Source organism: Cajanus cajan, chromosome 8 (genome assembly GCF_000230855.2).
Source record: "Cajanus cajan strain Asha chromosome 8, NIPB_CcT2T_4, whole genome shotgun sequence".
In the NCBI taxonomy this organism is placed as follows: domain Eukaryota; kingdom Viridiplantae; phylum Streptophyta; class Magnoliopsida; order Fabales; family Fabaceae; genus Cajanus; species Cajanus cajan.
The window spans coordinates 15436861-15458582 of record NC_138524.1 but is presented as its reverse complement, the minus strand read 5'-3'; the positions used below and the strand labels follow the sequence as shown (position 1 = coordinate 15458582).

At 32.0% G+C, this 21722-nt stretch overlaps 1 long non-coding RNA gene across 1 annotated transcript; it reads left to right on the top strand.

The window, feature by feature from the left end:
* The first annotated feature begins 1315 nt into the window (after positions 1-1315).
* On the top strand, positions 1316-8329 carry LOC145950683 (uncharacterized). The gene is made up of 3 exons (XR_014428539.1): positions 1316-1760; positions 3076-6743; positions 8059-8329. It is a non-coding gene; the product is annotated as an uncharacterized LOC145950683 (long non-coding RNA).
* The last annotated feature ends 13393 nt before the right edge of the window (positions 8330-21722 follow it).

Sequence of the window (21722 nt, the reverse complement as noted above, 5' to 3'; positions counted from 1 at the left end):
AAAGTATCCACCACCCAGGGTTCGTATCATCCTTAATCCTTTAGTGTGAGTATCCACAATCACATTACAATCAATACAATCTCTTGCAATTAACCCTATGTCAGGGCAGCCATAAATGACATAAGTGGTGGTGTTAACTGTCTTACTCATCACACACCATGCTAGGTCACGCCTTCCCTGTAGCACCACTTATACAGGACCGTGCCATCCTAGTCATTGATGTGAAACATCACAATCACATCTATATCACAACCATACAACATTTCAACTCATAATTCAATTTCTATCACATATGCAATTTCATATGCATAACAATTAAGACAACAAAATAGAGTTTACATACTCCTCAATCATTCTTAATAATTCCAACAAAATATAGCAAGATTATTAATGATACATGTCATATATTTATTGATTCAACACTCGACTTATTACATACTTAATACATCACATTATATTCCCTTAATTATAATCTAAATTGTCCATTAATGCAGTTCATTAGTCCAATAATCCAAAAGTTCAATATTCCAAGGGTCAATAATTCAATGTTTAATATTTCAATGGTCCAACCGTTCATGGGTCGCTTAATTATAATATATATACAGATGATAATAGAGAAAATATAAATTAACTCCAGTAAAGGTGGCAGTGCCTCCTGGTTAGGAATCAATTTATATCTTCAATAGAATAATTATTCTAAATTATAAATTATATATATACAGATAATAATAAAGAAATATAAATTAATTCCAGTAAAGGTGGCAGTGCCTCCTAGTTAGGAATCCATTTATATTTTCCAAATCATGTAATAAAAATATAACAAAGATGTACATTTTAGTCTTTTATCAAAAACGTTTAAATTATAAATTAATAGGAGGCTCAGCCTTCCATTCAGATAAATTAAACATGCTTCTGAGAAATTCTACCCAATACCCTCATGTACTCTACATATAAATAACCCTCTTTTCTCCCGTACCTGGATAAATAGTAACTTGGGCAGAACCTCCTCCTCTTAAATCGGAACCGGAACTAGGGCAGAATCTCCTCTCTTTCTTTCTCCCTTTCTATCTCTCTAGAATTTCCTTCTCTCTAGAATTATGAATTTTCAAAACCCTAGGCCCCTATTTATAGAAATTTTGAAATTACTATGCACTATGCACTATTCATTAAAATAATATTATTTCATTATTATAATATTAAAGTTACTATGCACTATTCATTAAAATATTAGAATTAATTAAATTTTTAGAATTCTGAATTCCGCAGCCCCTCGTAGCCGCCCCTCATGCGCAGCCATTCACTATGCATGTAACATCCCAAAAATTTTATTCTTATGTATTGGGATTATTAGAAGGATTATCATATTTTTATACGTATTTTACTATTTACGTATACGTATTTTACTATTTATGTATACGTATTTTTACTATTTACATATACGTATTTTACTATTCACGTATACGTATACGTGAATAGTAAATGGCTGCTAAGGAAACCACGAGGGAAGCAAGTTTCAATTTTTTAATTAATTATGAATAGTGCATAGTAACTTATAATATTATTTTAATGAATAGTGCATAGTGCATAGTAACTTCAAAATTTCTATAAATAGGGGCCTAAGGTTTTGAAAATTTAGAATTCTAGAGAGAAGAAATTCTAGAGAAATAAAAAGAGAGAATAAGAGAGGAGGTTCTGCTCTAATTCCGGTCCCGATTTAAGAAAAAGAGGAGGAGGTTCTGCCCAAGTTCCTATTCATCCAGGTACGGGGGAAAAGGGGATTATTTATATGTAGAGTACATGAGGGAATTGGGTAGAGGAATAATTTCTTAAAATCACGTTTAATTTATCTGAATGGAAGGCCGAGCCTCCTATTAATTTATAATTTGGAATTTATCTGAATGGAAGGCTGAGCCTCCTATTATTTTGTAATTTAAATGTTCTTGATAAAAGACTAAAATTTACATCTTTGTTATATTTTTATGATTTGGAAAATATAAATGGATTCCTAACTAGGAGGCACTGCCACCTTTACTGGAGTTAATTTATATTTTCTTTATTATTATCTATATATATATGTATTCCTATTTTTTTACTATATTGTAAGGGTAGTACGGGTTGCTGGTTGCAGAATGCGCTGGGCGCGCTGAGTGCAAGTCTGGGCGCTGAGCGTGAATATTTTGATTTTGAGGTCTTAATGAAAGTTGTAGCCTTGGATTTTAGCTTTCCAATGGCGTTGGAATCACCCAAAAAGGAGGTCTAGAACTCCAGATATGGATGTTTTAGTGAAGAGGGATCAAGCTGTCAGCTTTATCTATAGCTGTTGCGGTTTTTATCATTTTTTCACAAAGTAGATGATGGAATTAGGACTTGATGTCTTCATGAGAGTTATAGGAAATTTTCTTATCTTTCATATGAAATAAGGATGAGCATGGTAGGAGTAGTATAACCCCTGATACGCTGTTTATAGTTTATACTAATTATTCTATTGATTATTATATTAGTTATTGTTACGTTATTTGATGGATGATATGGATGTGAATTTGAATTATGAGTTGAGATATTGTATGATTATGATTGTGATGTCTCACATTGATGACTAGGATGGCACGACCCCTGGGTAAGTGGTGCTATAGGGAAGGCGTGACCCTAGTATGATGTGGGATGAGTAGGACAGTTAACACCACCACTTATGTCGCTTATGGCAGCCCTGGCATAGGGTTAATTGCAAGAGATTGTATTGATTGTAATGTGATTGTGTTTCCTCACACCAAAATGGCGAGGGACGGCACGACCCCTGGGTAAGTGATGCTACAGGGAGGGCGTGACCCTGGTCTGGTGTGGGTTGAGTGAGGCAATTAACCTGTATCACTTGTGTCAGATGTGGCGAGGCCTTGGCATAGTGTTAATTGTTTGATTGGCACGAATGTTGTATGTGAATATGATGAGTAATTGATATATATATATATATATACACTATATAATGAGTTATGATGAAATTATACTGTGATATGATTGAATGTATTTTGCATATAGATAATTTTTCTTTTCTCACCGTATAAATTGTTGATATTTTAGGTGGAGAGGATCCAACTGCAAGTGGTATATAGAATGCCATCCGTTAATTTGGGAAATGCTCTGATAGTGTGACATCGGGGCAAGAGGATCTCTAGGATAGAATATTTGGTATTGTAATAAATGTTATTTTCTTTGAAAAATGTGTAAACTCTTGAATTTTATCTTTCAAGTTTTATTTTTCAGTCAGAACAGTTATGAAGTATTATGTGAACCCTTTTACCAACTTAAAAAGTTTATTTTCCTTAATTTTTTTTTATTATATTTCGATATATGTGTTGGGGTAGTAAGGGTGTCACATTTAGTGGTATCAGAGCAGGCCGATCCAATCGGCCGTGAGTTATGAGTCTACTATGCTTGTTTGGTAGATTAATAATGCGATGAGTTGATTGATGTGCTAATGTGATGATTGATTATGTTGTTATTTGTGTGCAATGTGTTCTCAGGATTTGTATGATAGATTTTGATGAATGCTATTTTTGATTGCTTCTTTGATAATCGCTTATTTGTTTGATATTTCTTGCTTACGTAAGAGGTAGTGGTTTAGTGATATCGCTTGTGTTGAAAGCATATGTGTGAATAATAGACGAGATACTGTGCTAATATTATAGGAATTATTGAGGCCTTAGATTTGAATAAGACATGGATTTATTTTAAGTGTACTAAGAGTTTACGATTAGTGAAATTTTTGAAAGCTATAGTTGTAGCGATTGAATTCAAGGATGACATATGTCGAGAAATGGGGTTTTGGTATTTTTTTTTTTAAGGAGAAATTGAAGAATTGATGATTTCTAGAATTTGATAGCCGCATATTTTCTAAGTCTTTTTATACGAATATGTGAATCGTTTGGTTTAAATTTGTGGAGAGAAAATTTGATTTAAATTTGAGGTGGTAAGAAGTAAGTTTGGAAGGATTGAGGTATTTTGTGGCTTAGATGTTGATGCATTAGTGTGTAGGGGATGTTTGCACTCCCGTTATAGTTACTTTGATGAGCAAAGGTCTAGTTGTAAGCATTGAATATATCTGTGGTGATTTTTGAATTTTTAGCTAAGAAGATGATCCTTTTAAATTCTGATGTCTTCATAAGAGTTGTAGTTTAATCACTTAGCTTTCTTTGGTGATAGGTTGAGATCACGTGGGATGTGTTGTTTTCTTTGGTAGTTGTTTAAAAGAGAAGTTAGGCTGTATAATAATGTTTTTGGGTTAGTAGGCAATGCAAGGATAAGAATTGACTTTGTTAAAATATTTCGGTGCGTTATCATATGGATTAAGAGGTTGTTTAAGGTTGTATGATGCTATGTGGTAAAGGTTGTTCATATGGATGGTATATATGAAGGTTTAAAGTAGGTATTCGAATATGATTTAATATGCAGGTAGGTTGATATGTGGATAGATGACCTTAGGGATCAATTGGTGAATGTAGTGTGGTTAGTAAAAGTGATCTTAGGGTATGATATGATCATATTGTAGTTAAGGGTGGAGATATATTCAAGACGGATGTATGTTGAGTTATCAAAGTATTATTATTTTATTTTATTTTATTTTTATTGATTGAGTGATTGCTTGTTTAATTGATTAATTTATTTTTATTGTATGAGATAAGTTTTCTTGTCCCTATAAGTTCCAGTTGAGGTAAACATGGATATGACTCTTGTAGAAGTTGTGTTTAAGTGGGGAGATATCTAATCCAGTTAGTGAAGATAAGAGTTTTATGATATTAGTTTATTATTATTGGAGATTTATTAAAGGAATTTTTAAGATAGCATTGCCCTTAACTATATTCACTAAGAGGGGTATTGTCTTTATGTGGGATAGTAGGTATGAGAGTAGTTCCAACTCTTAAGGCAAGATTGACTAATGTTAATACTACTAGATTTTAGTAAGTCTTTTGTGGTATATATTTATATTCCTAAGGTAGGTTTGGATAGAATGTGAATGCAAAATGGATCAAATAATAGCTTATACTTCTAGAAAATTGAGAATTCATGAGAGGAATTACCTTACCCATGACCTTGAATTGGAGACATTACCTATATGATTCTAAGCTTGAGGTATTCAGTTTTAAATATCTATTGACCAAAAGAGATAGTTAGAAACTTCTTAAGAAATAAGATTTTGATCTTATTAGTTATTTGGCCAAAGCCATTGTGGTAATTGATGTTTTGATTAGAAAACCTTTATATTTTCCTTATGATTAGAAAGATGGATCTTTTTAAGAATTTAAGTCTGACTTGTGAGATTACTCCTAGTGGTGAAAAATTAGGTATGACTCGAATAACAAGTGGATCATTGAGAGAAATTGGAGAAATACAATTAGTTGATTCATATTGGTAACAAGATATGAGGATATAGAATAAGGTGATGGATAGAGGTTTGACTTGGTTGTAGATGGAATAGTAAAATTAGTGATTTGATATGTGTATCTAGTTAACATGCTTAGGTGTTTGATCTTTATAGATGATTATAGAAGTAATATCAATATTGTGATAGATCCCTTGATTACGATGATCACTAATATATTATTTTTGATTATTTAAGAATTGGATTTGATTGAAGAATTTAGAGACTTATGATTGATGTGTGAGATTACCTCTAGGAATATTGAATTGAGTATGATTGAAAATAACTAGTGAATTAGTGAATAAGATTATAGAAGCTCAGGGGTTAGAGCCTTTCCTAGTGAACCAAGTGGAAAATATTAGTAGGAATATGATTAAACTTTTCTAAATAGAAATTGATGTTGTTTTGAGATGCAAGAATAAATTTGGGCGCTTAGTAATTTTGAATTAAGAAAAATGATTTTTAGAGGAAGAATATAAGAGTACTCTTTTATTTAAGAACTACTACGATGTATCAGAGTAGCGCAGCGGAAGTATTGTGACCTATGATGAAGAGAGGAGTGAAGCAATTGTATACTTGTGATTAGCATACTATAAGTCTTTAAGAATTTTGTAGCACTTGGACGCTCCATGTTGGAAGTAAAATGGTGAATGGATAAGACTTTAGTGATAGATTTGTCTGAGACACTTAAGAGATTGATTTTGTTTATATGGATAGGCTTGTCAAGGTTATTTGTCTTACCCTTAGAAATCATTTGATGAAATTGATAGAGTTGTATAAGTAAGGTAATGAGGTTGCATAAGAATTAGAAGTAAGAAGCGAAGAGTTTATCATTGCAAAAATTTCGAGGACGAAATTTCTAAAAGGAGGGGAGTAATGTAACATCCCAAAAATTTTATTCTTATGTATTGGGATTATTAGAAGGATTATCATATTTTTATACGTATTTTACTATTTACGTATACGTATTTTACTATTTATGTATACGTATTTTTACTATTTACATATACGTATTTTACTATTCACGTATACGTATACGTGAATAGTAAATGGCTGCTAAGGAAACCACGAGGGAAGCAAGTTTCAATTTTTTAATTAATTATGAATAGTGCATAGTAACTTATAATATTATTTTAATGAATAGTGCATAGTGCATAGTAACTTCAAAATTTCTATAAATAGGGGCCTAAGGTTTTGAAAATTTAGAATTCTAGAGAGAAGAAATTCTAGAGAAATAAAAAGAGAGAATAAGAGAGGAGGTTCTGCTCTAATTCCGGTCCCGATTTAAGAAAAAGAGGAGGAGGTTCTGCCCAAGTTCCTATTCATCCAGGTACGGGGGAAAAGGGGATTATTTATATGTAGAGTACATGAGGGAATTGGGTAGAGGAATAATTTCTTAAAATCACGTTTAATTTATCTGAATGGAAGGCCGAGCCTCCTATTAATTTATAATTTGGAATTTATCTGAATGGAAGGCTGAGCCTCCTATTATTTTGTAATTTAAATGTTCTTGATAAAAGACTAAAATTTACATCTTTGTTATATTTTTATGATTTGGAAAATATAAATGGATTCCTAACTAGGAGGCACTGCCACCTTTACTGGAGTTAATTTATATTTTCTTTATTATTATCTATATATATATGTATTCCTATTTTTTTACTATATTGTAAGGGTAGTACGGGTTGCTGGTTGCAGAATGCGCTGGGCGCGCTGAGTGCAAGTCTGGGCGCTGAGCGTGAATATTTTGATTTTGAGGTCTTAATGAAAGTTGTAGCCTTGGATTTTAGCTTTCCAATGGCGTTGGAATCACCCAAAAAGGAGGTCTAGAACTCCAGATATGGATGTTTTAGTGAAGAGGGATCAAGCTGTCAGCTTTATCTATAGCTGTTGCGGTTTTTATCATTTTTTCACAAAGTAGATGATGGAATTAGGACTTGATGTCTTCATGAGAGTTATAGGACATTTTCTTATCTTTCATATGAAATAAGGATGAGCATGGTAGGAGTAGTATAACCCCTGATACGCTGTTTATAGTTTATACTAATTATTCTATTGATTATTATATTAGTTATTGTTACGTTATTTGATGGATGATATGGATGTGAATTTGAATTATGAGTTGAGATATTGTATGATTATGATTGTGATGTCTCACATTGATGACTAGGATGGCACGACCCCTGGGTAAGTGGTGCTATAGGGAAGGCGTGACCCTAGTATGATGTGGGATGAGTAGGACAGTTAACACCACCACTTATGTCGCTTATGGCAGCCCTGGCATAGGGTTAATTGCAAGAGATTGTATTGATTGTAATGTGATTGTGTTTCCTCACACCAAAATGGCGAGGGACGGCACGACCCCTGGGTAAGTGATGCTACAGGGAGGGCGTGACCCTGGTCTGGTGTGGGTTGAGTGAGGCAATTAACCTGTATCACTTGTGTCAGATGTGGCGAGGCCTTGGCATAGTGTTAATTGTTTGATTGGCACGAATGTTGTATGTGAATATGATGAGTAATTGATATATATATATATATATACACTATATAATGAGTTATGATGAAATTATACTGTGATATGATTGAATGTATTTTGCATATAGATAATTTTTCTTTTCTCACCGTATAAATTGTTGATATTTTAGGTGGAGAGGATCCAACTGCAAGTGGTATATAGAATGCCATCCGTTAATTTGGGAAATGCTCTGATAGTGTGACATCGGGGCAAGAGGATCTCTAGGATAGAATATTTGGTATTGTAATAAATGTTATTTTCTTTGAAAAATGTGTAAACTCTTGAATTTTATCTTTCAAGTTTTATTTTTCAGTCAGAACAGTTATGAAGTATTATGTGAACCCTTTTACCAACTTAAAAAGTTTATTTTCCTTAATTTTTTTTTATTATATTTCGATATATGTGTTGGGGTAGTAAGGGTGTCACAATGCATGCATAGTAGAATACTATTCATACATACGTATACATGAATAGTAAAATACATATACGTAAATAGTAAAATACGTATATGTAAATAGTAAAATACGTATAAAAATATGGTAACTCTTCTATTAATTCCAATACATAAAAAAAATAAAATTTTGGAATGTTACATGTAACAGCCCAAGCAACCCGCATGTGGATATTGTCCGCTTTGGCCCACGGCCTCACGGTTTTGCTTCTGGCAATGGCACGCATGCCACCCCAAAAGGCCTCCACACAAGGAAGGTATCCACACCCATATATATGGCATGCTTCGTTCTCCTTCCTAACCGATGTGGGACTTCACAATCCACCCCCCCTCAAGGGAGTCCAGCGCCCTCGCTGGCACACCGGCCCGGGTCCCGGCTCTGATACCAAATGTAACAGCCCAGCAACCCGCATGTGGATATTGTCCGCTTTGGCCGCAGCCCTCACGGTTTTGCTTCTGGCAATGGCACGCATGCCACCCCAAAAGGCCTCCACACAAGGAAGGTATCCACACCCATATATATGGCATGCTTCGTTCTCCTTCCTAACCGATGTGGGACTTCACAATCCACCCCCCCTCAAGGGAGTCCAGCGCCCTCGCTGGCACACCGGCCCGGGTCCCGGCTCTGATACCAAATGTAACAGCCCAGCAACCCGCATGTGGATATTGTCCGCTTTGGCCGCAGCCCTCACGGTTTTGCTTCTGGCAATGGCACGCATACCACCCCAAAAGGCCTCCACCAAGGCAAGTCCTGCCTTCCCCATCAGAGTAGCGCAGCGACCCCACATGGCCAGATATTGTCCCCTTTGCCCTCAGGCCTCAGGGTTTTGTCCTAGGCAATGCCCTCATGGCATCCCTAAGGGCCTCCACACAAGGAAGGTATCCACACCCATATATATGGCATGCTTCGTTCTCCTTCCTAACCGATGTGGGACTTCACAATCCACCCCCCCTCAAGGGAGTCCAGCGCCCTCGCTGGCACACCGGCCCGGGTCCCGGCTCTGATACCAAATGTAACAGCCCAGCAACCCGCATGTGGATATTGTCCGCTTTGGCCGCAGCCCTCACGGTTTTGCTTCTGGCAATGGCACGCATACCACCCCAAAAGGCCTCCACCAAGGCAAGTCCTGCCTTCCCCATCAGAGTAGCGCAGCGACCCCACATGGCCAGATATTGTCCCCTTTGCCCTCAGGCCTCAGGGTTTTGTCCTAGGCAATGCCCTCATGGCATCCCTAAGGGCCTCCACACAAGGAAGGTATCCACACCCATATATATGGCATGCTTCGTTCTCCTTCCTAACCGATGTGGGACTTCACAGCATGTACAGTATGAAATCCCAATTTACTGTATCATAAGCTTTCTCAAAATCGGCCTTGAAAAACACACATCCTTTCTTTTTCCTCCTTGCTTCGTCTAACACCTCATTAGCACATAAGGTGCTGTGTAGCATATTTCTACCCTCCAAAAATGCACTCTGGATTATATCTATTACATCTGGTAACACGATCTTTAGCCTTCTTGACAGGACTTTTGCTAAAATCTTGTACAGGCATCCCACCAAAGATATTGGTCGAAACTCTCCCAACTCCTGTGGGTTATTCACCTTTGGTATGAGTGTAATAAAGGAGGAGTTTGTGCCTCTAGGTAGTCTTCCATTGAGGTGAAATTCCTCCAAGAACTTCATTATGTCCTCTTTCATTATACTCTAATACTTCTTCACAAAATTAAAATTAAACCCTTCTGGCCCTGGACTTTTTGATCCTTCACAATCCCTTAATGCTTCCTTGACTTCCTTCTCATCAAATGGTGAGGACAAGTAGGCATCTTGTTCAGCCGTGATTCACTACTAGAAAAATTAATATTTGTGACGAATTTTGTGACAGAAAAAATAGCATCGCAAATAGTGACGGATTTTGTGAGGGATTTTTAAGTTTTGTGACGGACAAGAATTTAATGACTTTTGTGACGGATTTTGTGACGGAATATATCCCGTCTCTAAAAATCCGTCACAAATTACTTCACTGAATCAAAAAAAAAAAGATTTGTGACGGATTTTGTGACGGAAAAATTTCCGTCTCTAAAAATCCGTCACAAATTTCATCACTAAATTAAAAAAAAATGTTTGTGACGGATTTTGTGACGGAATGAGCTTCGTGTCTAAAAAATCCGTCACAGATTTCGTCACTAAAATGAAAAAATTTAGTGACGGATTTTTCCCTCTCAAAATTCCGTCACAAATAGGTTAAAATATTTTGTGAAAAAATTTGTGACAAATTATTCCCTCTCAAAATATTAAATTTTATTTATGAAACTTTTATATTTAAGAATTATGCATAATTAAAGAAAATATGTTAATTTTTTTTTTAAAAATAATAAAATTAAAAATATTTTATTTCATTAAAGGACTGAAAAAATTATGAAATTCATTTAATTAAATAAAAAATTGTCAATTTTGAACATAAGAAACTAAGACATTCATTAAAAATATTTTTAAAAAAAAACTTGTGAAAATAATAAAAAAATATATTAATTTAAGTTTTCCTTAATTACATTTTTGATCCCTCAAGTATTGTAATTGTGCAATTTTGATCCCTAAGATTTTAATTGGATAATTTTAGTCCCTAAAGAATTGTAATTGTCCAATTTTAGTCCTTTAATTTTTAATTGAACAATTTTAGTCTCTCAAAAATCATAATTGTGCAATTTGAATCTCTCTCATTAAAAATTTAAAATTTTAATATATATATATATATATATATATATATATATATATAATAATAATAATTTAAAATTATACCATTATTTGCTTATTTAAGTTAACATATACTATAATTTTTATTAATGTAACAAATGATATATATTTATTATTACTAAATAAATAAAACTTATATATTATTAATAATTTAATATTGCTAATAAATTAATATCAATAATATTTTTAGTATATTTATAGATAAATTGATAATTTGATAAATATAACTTAGTATATATTAATATACTTTTACAAAAATATAAATATAGTAGATAAGATATGTATATTTATATTTTTGTAAAACTATATTAATATATAATAAGTTATATTTATCAAATTATTAGTTTATATACAAATATACTAAGAATATTATTGATATTAATTTATGAATAATATTATAAATATATATATATATATATATATATATATTTTATGTATTTATTAATAATAAATATATATCATTTGTGTGACACCCTCTACCCCACATACCATAACACAAATAACAAAAATTGAATAACATAATCTTTTTCTTTCATGAGGAAGAAGACGAACTGCACTTTTTTAAGTGCAGAGGAGTCGCGTAATCGATTACCTGACTATGGTAATCGATTACACCCTTTTCAGATCCTTTACATTTTTGGCACTGGTAATCGATTACATAACTATGGTAATCGATTACACCCTTTTGAGTTCTTTTGCATTTTGGCACTGGTAATCGATTACAGTAGCCGATAATCGATTACACTATGCCCAGATAAGTGGATAAGCACTGGTAATCGATTACACTTCTCCGTAATCGATTACATATATCAGGACTAGCAAACATGCACTGGTAATCGATTACATGACCAATAACTGATACTTTAAAACATTCTATAAAAGTCATTAAAATAACTATAAGAAGATAATATCCACAAATATAAAATAAATAATAATTAACTAATTTAGTTATTTATTGCAAAATATGTTTCTAATTTTATATACCTGAACAAGAGCTGTCAAAACGGGCTAGCCCGGCCCGTTTGGCCCAGCCCACCTCAACCCATGTTTTAAATGGGGCAACCCGGCCCAGCCCACCAAGTTTATTATCTAAAATTTTGTAGCCCGGCCCGGTCCACGACGGGTTGGTGGCCTAAACGGGCAGCCCACCAACCCGCCTTATTTATTTAAAAAAATTATAATTTAAAATAAATTCTAATATAAAATAATATTTAATGTAAAGTAAAAATTTTTAAACTAAGTATCATGGGTACAACATTAAAATTAAATTAATAAGTGTGCAACTTTAAAAAATTAAAAAAATAAAAAATAAAAAATCTTTCATAAGAGTGATTATTCATGAATATTAAATTTTATTAGAGGTTTGGATAGATAAATTTATAGTAATGTCATATTATTTAACATTGATTTTATATATCTTTATCGATAAAAAAAATGATATCTTATTAAAATAATGCATATATAATAATAAATAGTTAAGTGAGTTGTTAGTGGGTTTAGGGGATGGGTTGGTAAGTGGGTCAAGTGGGTCACCCGGCCCACCACGGGTTCAACCCGGGTGGGCCGGGTCAAAAGTGGGCCGGGTCACATTTTTTGACCCATCATAATCCATACAATAAACATCTGACTATTTTAGTAGTTTAGATTAGAACGGCCCGTTCCACTATGGGAACGGGCCATTCTGTATTTGCGTATTGATCATAAATTTATGTGTTAGAACGACCTGTTCTGCTTTAGTTTTAATAGGCTATTTTAGTAGTCTAGAACGACCCGTTACAGTTTGAGAACGACCCGTTCTAGCTACTTAAAAATCAAAATATTACAAAAATTAATTTTCATAAATATTCATTATTAAAATACTAATAATTATTATAAAACTTTAAAACATATTTCTTTAATATCAAAATATTTATTATAATTTTAGTTATGATTTATATAATATTTTCATTTAATATTAAATTTCTTTTCATTATAATATTTTAATATATTTTATTTAAAATATCAGTTAACATATTTTATTATATTTTTATTTTAATTTATTATGAAATAATTAGAATATTTAATTTAATATCATTAAAAAATAATCATTATAAAATGTATTCTTTTTTAATTTAATTATTTATGATAATACTTTTTACTTACCGTATTTACCAAAAAATTATTTTTAATTAAAATATATTTTAGAATTTTAGTTGATTTATTATCATTCACTCACTTGATTAAAACATGAGAAAATATAATTAAAATTATTTATTATAATACTTTTTAATTACCGTATTGACTAAAAAATTAATTTTTTAAAAAATATATTTCAAAATTTCAGTTAATTCATATAAAATAAATAATAATTAACTAATTTATTTATTTATTAAAAAATATCTTTCTAATTTCATAATTTTTAATTTTATATATTTCAAAAGTATTAATTTACTTATTTATTGAAAAATATAAAATAAATAATATATATATATTTCAAAAGTTGAAATGAAATAAGAGATCAAACATGTTTAATTCAAATCAAAACTCATCTATTTGTGAAATTAAATAGATATTCATACATCTCATGCAACAAAGAATACAACAGAACAATCAAAAAGCAAAATATAAACTTGTATAGTTTGTTTGTTTCTCTCATGGTTCTCTTAAGAACCCACAGAGCACTTTAATCCATACAATAAACATCTGACTCATATAATTGTCTCTTACAATTACAAATGCATTCTCTTAGGTTTCTCATAGGAACCATAGAGATATTAAAATTATACATTTATATTTAAATATAAGAAAAATAACAAAAGAAGCATGTATATCCAGAACGGCCCGTTCTGGAATCACATTTTAAGGTACAACAGCTATGTCTGGAACAAGTTTAATATTGATTAAAAGATAAATAAAAGTATACAAATTTTTAGACTTATAAATTTCACTTTATTATATAAATCAACAAGTTTAATATTTAAAAAGATAAATAAAAGTATATATAATTTCAATATATTATTGTAAATTTAATATCTATACTAATATATAAAGGGAATATAATTTTCAGTAACTACTTTGGTCTCCATTTTTTTTGGACCATTATACCCTTTTATGTTAAAAAGTTAGAAATTTTTTTTTAATCAAATTTAAGAATTTGAAACTAATAAATCATTTTTACAATAATTACTTTTACTTTTTATTTTTACATGAATTATTTTATCCTTTATTTATTTTTTAATAACTACTTTTTTATGAGTAATTTTTTATTTTTTTTTCTTTTAATTGTTTTTAATACAATGCGGACACGAAGTGTCTTTTTCTTGCTAGTAATTATAATATTAATTATTTTATTATCTTTATATTTAATTTATAGTAAAATAATTAAATTATTTTATTATCTTTATATTTGATTACTTTGTACGTTTATTAATTTTTGTATGTGAGTAGAGTAAATTACATTATTTTTAAAAAAATATTGTGTTTTTTGTTATATATTTATGTTAAGATAATTCTATAAGATATAGTTTAGATATACTAGTTTATCCTCTCCTAATTTCTAGTTTAGTTTCCTTAGTACTTGAATCTGAATGATTTTCATGTTATTGAATTGATGGATACAATAAAATAAATAGACATAAAACATAATCAATCCCTAAAGTTTAGGAATTTAGATAAAACTGACTAAGGAAACTAAATAATAAATTAAGAGAGTATAAACTAGTATATCTAAACTGTATCTTATAGAATTATCTTAACAATTTATATTTTTTATAATATAAATATATTTAAACAAAGAATTTAATTGTTTCGGTAATAAAAAATTCATACATAAAAATTAAATTCAATATATAATTTAAATAAAATTAGGTATATACATACTAAATCAATTATTCATCTTTCGATATAATACTTGATTTCTTTTGGTTATGATATTTTAATATATTTTATTTAAAATATCAATTAACATATTTTATTATTATTATAATTTAATTTATTGTAAAATAATTAAAATATTTAATTTAACATCATTAAAAAAATAACCATTATAAAATTTATTTTTTTAGTTTAATTATTTATTATAATACTTTTTAGTTACTGTATTAACCAAAAAAATATTTTAATTAAAATATATTTTTGAATTTTAGTTAATTCATTATCATTCACTCACTTTATTAAAAAGTGATAAAATTTAATTAATTTAATAAAATAAAAACTTTAAAATAAAAATCTAAAATCTTTAACAATTTCTTAAATACAAATATTTAATTAATTAATTTAAATATATACTAAATGTAATATTAGAAAATTTATAAAGATTTTAGTTATAATTTTTATTATCTCTTGAATTAATATTGGATTTCTTTTGATTATGAAAGATAGTAAATAAATTTAAAATCTGAATGAGTTTGTTTGATAAAAATATTTAATTAATTTTAACCATTCTAACAGTCCCTCACCCGGCCACCACACCTTTTTTTGTGTTAAACCGTTCCAACAGTCTCTCCCCGGCCACCACACCTCCAGCTGTGTTAAATCATTTAGAGAGAATATTAATATGACAGGTATTACTCGATCTTCTGTTTTTGTTAGAAGATTTTATGTAGTTATTTAGAGAGAATATCATTTTTTTATATCCAAAGAAAAAGTGTTGTACATAAAACTTTAAAATTTTGTTAAAATTTCAAAATTGAACTATTATTATTGTTATTATAAATATATTATTATTTTAAATTTGAAATACTACGATTTTGCATTTAAATTAAATTATATTAATCATTATTTTCAAGTTTAAATTCAAAATATTATTTATATATTAATTTAATTAATAAAAATATAAGGTAGTAATTTTAAAAAAAATTGTATTTTAAAGATATTTATTTCATATTATTTATAGGAGTTAAAATGGTAGTTTTTTTTTCAAAATAAAAAATATATTTTTAAAACGCACAGAGAGGAGAGGAACGGGTTTAAACCCTAAAGAGAGGCACCACTCTTTCTTGAAATTTTTTTAATCATTTTCCCTCTTTTACTTTTCCCGCTCCCTCTCCCTAAAAATATATTTTTGCATTTCCATTATCCCTCTCCCTCTCCCTCTCCGCCACTCAGTCTTCCCCAAAACCCGAACCCTAACCCCCTTCCTCTCCCGCTCCCTCTCCCTCTCAGCCACTGCTCCTCACTCCCTCTCAGCCCTCTCGTTCCTCCGCCAAATCTCCCTCGCGGCCTCCCCCTCCCTCCACTGCCTCCTCCTCCCCGCCACCCCCTCCCTCTCCGCCCTCTCGTTCCTCCGCCGCATCTCCCTCGCGGACTCCCCCTCCCTCCGCTGCCTCCTCCTCCCCGCCACCCCCTCCCTCCGCGCCCTCTCCACACGCGCCACCACCTCCTCCCTCAACGACCCCAACCCCAACTGGTCCAAAGACTCATCATCAACAATCACCCAAACTCCGTGCGACGTGTGGCGAACATGGCTGGGCGACTCCACCAACGCGAACTTCGCCCCCTTCCTCTCTTCCCCCTCCGCCTGGGACTCCTTCATCAGCTCCACCACTCACATCCCTCTCCAATTCCGTGTCCGCGCCCTCCTCTTCGACAAAGCCTTCGCCTCTCTCTCCCTCAACCCTAACCCCTCCTTCCACCTCCTCAACCCTACCTACCTTCAATTGCACGCCGACGACGTCTACTTCACCCTCGACAACGCGCAACATGACTCTAAGGTCCTCCAAACAAAAACCCTACCTCTTCGCTTTCACTTTCGCTTTCGCCGTTAATTTGTTTCTTCCTATTTCACTTACATTCTTTTCTTTTTCTTCTAATTTCACGCAGAATCAATCCAAAGCCACCGAATCCAGGTACGTCGAATCTAAACTCCCTGAAACCTGGTACAATCAGGTTATTGATAAGCTTGGGCCGTGGGAAACTTGGAAGTGAGGGGAGTGGGAGAGTGGTTGGGCCTGAGCAAGCGGCGAAGCTGGCACAGAAGGCGGTGGCGCGAATCTTGTTGGGCGTGGGGTTTGAAGGTGCCATAGAAGCTTCTGTTGAGGACTTCTCTGAGGTGCTGAGAGAACGCATTTGTAAAATAGGAACGAATCTGAGAGTGCTTGCTGATAGTTATAAGAAACAGTGCTCGGCCATTGAGCTTCTCAAGATGTTGCTTAAGACAGTGGGGTTTAGGTGAGTTTAAATTCTTCTTGGTTAACTGTTTAGTTTGGTGAAAATAAATTTATGTTTATCTTAGTTCTCCAGATGGCTTTTCTTGGCACCATGTTTGATTTTATTTTTCATTATTGTGGCAGTGATTGTTTCTCTAATGCAAACGAGAATGAATTGAAGATGATCTGCGTCATTGTGGTATAGAAATAGTATACTTGATATCCAAAACAGACCTTCTATTGTGAAAGACCTTTGGGCTTGAAATGCGTACCAAGTCTAATAGAAGGTTTGTGTATGCACATCCTCTCAAACATTTTGTTGAAGTTGTAATTGATTAGAAGAATTAGGAACTACATTGTGGCTTACCTCAACCAGGCAAGAGCTGTTTTAAGATAGCATGCTCAACTGAAGCAACAAAGGGCTCTAATGCCACACAGGCACCCTTCACACGTGTGATGTGTATGATTCATGAATAGTATTAATCTGTCCTATAAAATGGATAACTAAATAATTTATGTCTGTCATTTATTATATGCCTTCTCACATGACATGATATTTGTTGATGGCATCTATAACCCACTGATTTAGCTTGTTGAAATAATTTATATTGCAGGCCATGAATTTTTTTGTTGGCTTATTGCTACTTTTGATGCCTGAAGAAAATGTCTTTTGGTATGTCCTTAGATAACTACATGAGTAGATTTCTAGAGTATATATATGCACAGAATGTGCACTTTTCAAAATAAATTATGAATATAGCATCATTATTATACTGGTGCGGTGTTTGATGAGCACTGTTGCGCTGAAGGAATGCCTCACTGCTTGCTTTATGCTTATGCACCATCTTTAGCTGCTTTACATTACAAATGTGAACTAATTTTTTGTTTCATCATTAACTATGGTTTTCCCCAGGACCTTGATGGGCATTTTAGATGATTATTTTGATGGCTATTATTCAGAGGAAATGATAGAATCCCAGGTATTGTTTCTTTACTCTATATTCTTGATTAAATTAAACAATGTACATATTATAGACATTTTGACCTGTATTCATATTCATTCAAATACATTTTCATTGTATCAGGTGGATCAACTTGTTTTTGAGGAGCTGGTGAGGGAGAGGTTTCCCAAATTGGGTTTGTAAACTATTTTAATTCATTTTTGCCTTTGAACTCACCAAGTGAATTTTGTTTCTAATGTTCCATTTCTTGCTATATTCTTGTGTGTACTTCTTTTGCAGCCAATCATCTTGATTATCTGGGAGTGCAGGTAGCATGGGTTACTGGACCATGGTTCCTGTCCATTTTTGTGAACATGCTTCCTTGGGAAAGTGGTCAGGTTTAATGTTCTATCTATTGAGTTGAATAGCTTAGACTTATTTCACAAAAGTGCCAATGTAACGCCTAATTCTAATACCCAAATTATACAATATAAAATTATAAAATTTTATAATATTTTATAATTATATCATTAACAATATCTATATATTTATTTAATAAAAATAAAAGTAAAGAAAAGAATATCTTGTGAATTTAATACATAACATATCGTTCTAAAATATTTAGAATAACGTATTATTTTACACATTATTCCTTTTCCTTACTCTATTAATACAATATATATATATTCATAACGGAAAGAAAATTACAATTAAAATAATATGATTGACAAGTAAAGTTATAACAGATCCATCAAATAGCCTCCGTATTCCAATTTCCTTCCATGTAGGACAGCAGTAACAATAACAGCAAAATGATCTGGAATCTCAAGTTGATCCATCTATTTATAATATATTTAATTAAAAAAAAAAACAAAGAAAAGAAAGGAGTAAGAACAATATCCAATAAATACAATAATTCGAACGAATAAACATAATTATTTATGTATAAAATTTTAACATATATATATATATATAAATATATATTTATACAGATTAAATATTAGATTTTCTTGATACAATAAAATTTGAATTATACTTGTAGTGACTAGTCAGGATAAATGAGCATCATTATAATACCAACCAAAAATTATTCTACCTCCATTTCTTACTCATTTAAATCCCCAAGGTTAAACCTCCAGCTACAAATAATTCAAACTTTATCGTCTATGGCCATAGAGTATTAATTATCTTTAAAATGAGTAAAAGACATTTTAACAAATTATATTAATCATAAAAAAAAATTACTCAAAATAGATTTTAAGAATAATCATAGAATAAGTAATAGTAATTAAAGGTTAAACAAATATATGAGGTTAGAAACACCCCACTAAATAATAACGTAAATAAATAAACATAATAATTAAAAGTTAAATAGTTAGATGAGGTTAGGAACACCTCACTGAATAAATATAACAATAACATAGTAAATAAAAGTTAAGTAGTTAGATGAGGTTAGGAACACCTCACTGAATAAATATAACAATAACATAAATAAACATTGTAATTAAAAGTTAAGTAGTTAAATGAGGTTAAGAACACCTCACTGAATAAATATAACAATAACATAGTAATTAAAAGTTAAGTAGTTAGATGAGGTTAGGAACACCTCACTGAATAAATATAACAATAACATAGTAATTAAAAGTTAAGTAGTTAGATGAGGTTAGGAACACCTCACTGAATAAATATAACAATAACATAGTAAATAAAAGTTAAGTAGTTAGATGAGGTTAAAAACACTTCACTGAATAAATATATAAATATAGTGCAGTTAGAAACACCTTACTGAATAAATATATAAATATAGTGAGGTTAGGGGCACCCCACTAAATAAATATAATCAAATAAATGCATAAATAATTATACATAATAGTATATAACATTTTAAAAAGATAAGGTTCTCCTCCCCCTTACCTAGATAAGTAGGAGTTGAAACTAGTGCAATATCTCTCTAAAAACTTGGGCAGAATCTCTTCCTCTTTCTCCTTAAACAAGGCACTAGAGCAGAACCTCCTTTTCTTTCTCCTTCTCTCTCTCTTACTTTCTCTCTCTATTTCTCCAGAATTTCCTTCTCTCTAGAATTCTGAATTTTCAAAACCTTAGGCCCCTATTTATAGAAATTTTGAAGTTACTATGCACTATGCACTATTCATTAAAATAATATTATAAGTTACTATGCACTATTCATTAAAATATTCAAATTAATTATAAAATTGAACCTTTCTTCCCTCGTGCCACCCTTAGCAGCCATTTACTATTCACGTATACGTATATGTGAATAGTAAAATACGTATATGTGAATAGTAAAAATACGTATACATGAATAGTAAAAATATGTATATGTGAATAGTAAAAATACGTATACATGAATAGTAAAAATACGTATAAAAATATGATAAACTTTCTAATAATCTCAATAAATATTTAAAATCAAAATAACCTGTTTTATTTAATAAAATTTTGAATATTACAGCCAATGTCAAATGTGCATCTGTACACTATTGTTGGAGCTTTCTTCTGATCTATTGTAATTATTTGGATTTCAGTTCTTCAAGTGTGGGATGTGCTCCTTTTTGAAGGAAACCGAGTCATGCTCTTTAGAACTGCAATTGCTTTAATGGAGCTATATGGTACTGGCTAAAACTATTTTTTGTTTCAAACTATATATAGTAGTTCTTGAAAAAGTAAACTAGCAATGCTTTAGCCTTACATATCTTCACAGAACTTAATTTCACTTCACTGTGTCTTGTAGGTCCAGCATTGGTAACAACAAAGGATGCTGGAGATGCAGTTACTTTACTTCAGTCATTGGCTGGGTCCACATTTGATAGCAGTCAGCTTGTATTGACAGCTTGCATGGGTTACCAAAATATAAATGAAACTCGTTTGCTTCTCAGTCTCATCCAAGCTGCATACTTTGTAAACCTTTTATTATTTCAGTACATGTCATTTTTTGGTTTTGTAGACCCCTAAAATTGTCCGGGACGGAAATAAGACTCGAAGACTCTCGAAGATCAAAGGAAAGTCAGCCAGAAGGACTCCCAGAAGACCATAGGATGACTATCTGTAGGTTTAGAGGTCTTAGAGTAGCAAAAAATAAGAAAGTGGGAGGTCTAGAGCTCAATACGGCCTCCTTGGAGTTCAGTACGGCCGTACTGCACATTTTGTACTACAATACGGCCGTACTGAAACCAATACGGCCGTATTGAAGCTCAATACGGCCTCCCTTGAGTTCAATACGGCCGTATTGCATGTTTTGCACTACAATACGGGCCGTATTGAATCAATACGGCCGTATTGAAGTGTCGGTGCTTCAATACGGCCGTACTGAATTCAATACGGCCGTATTGAAGTGCAAAAATGCAATACGGGCCGTATTGAACCCAGGGGCCGTATTGAGCCCCATTCCTATAAATAGGAGGTCATTTGGACGTCCTTCTACACTTCTACACACGGTTTTGACTCCCTCCTTGAGTATTCTGGGGTTTTTGAGCAGTGTTCTGCCCTAGAAATCTCTCTGGGAGT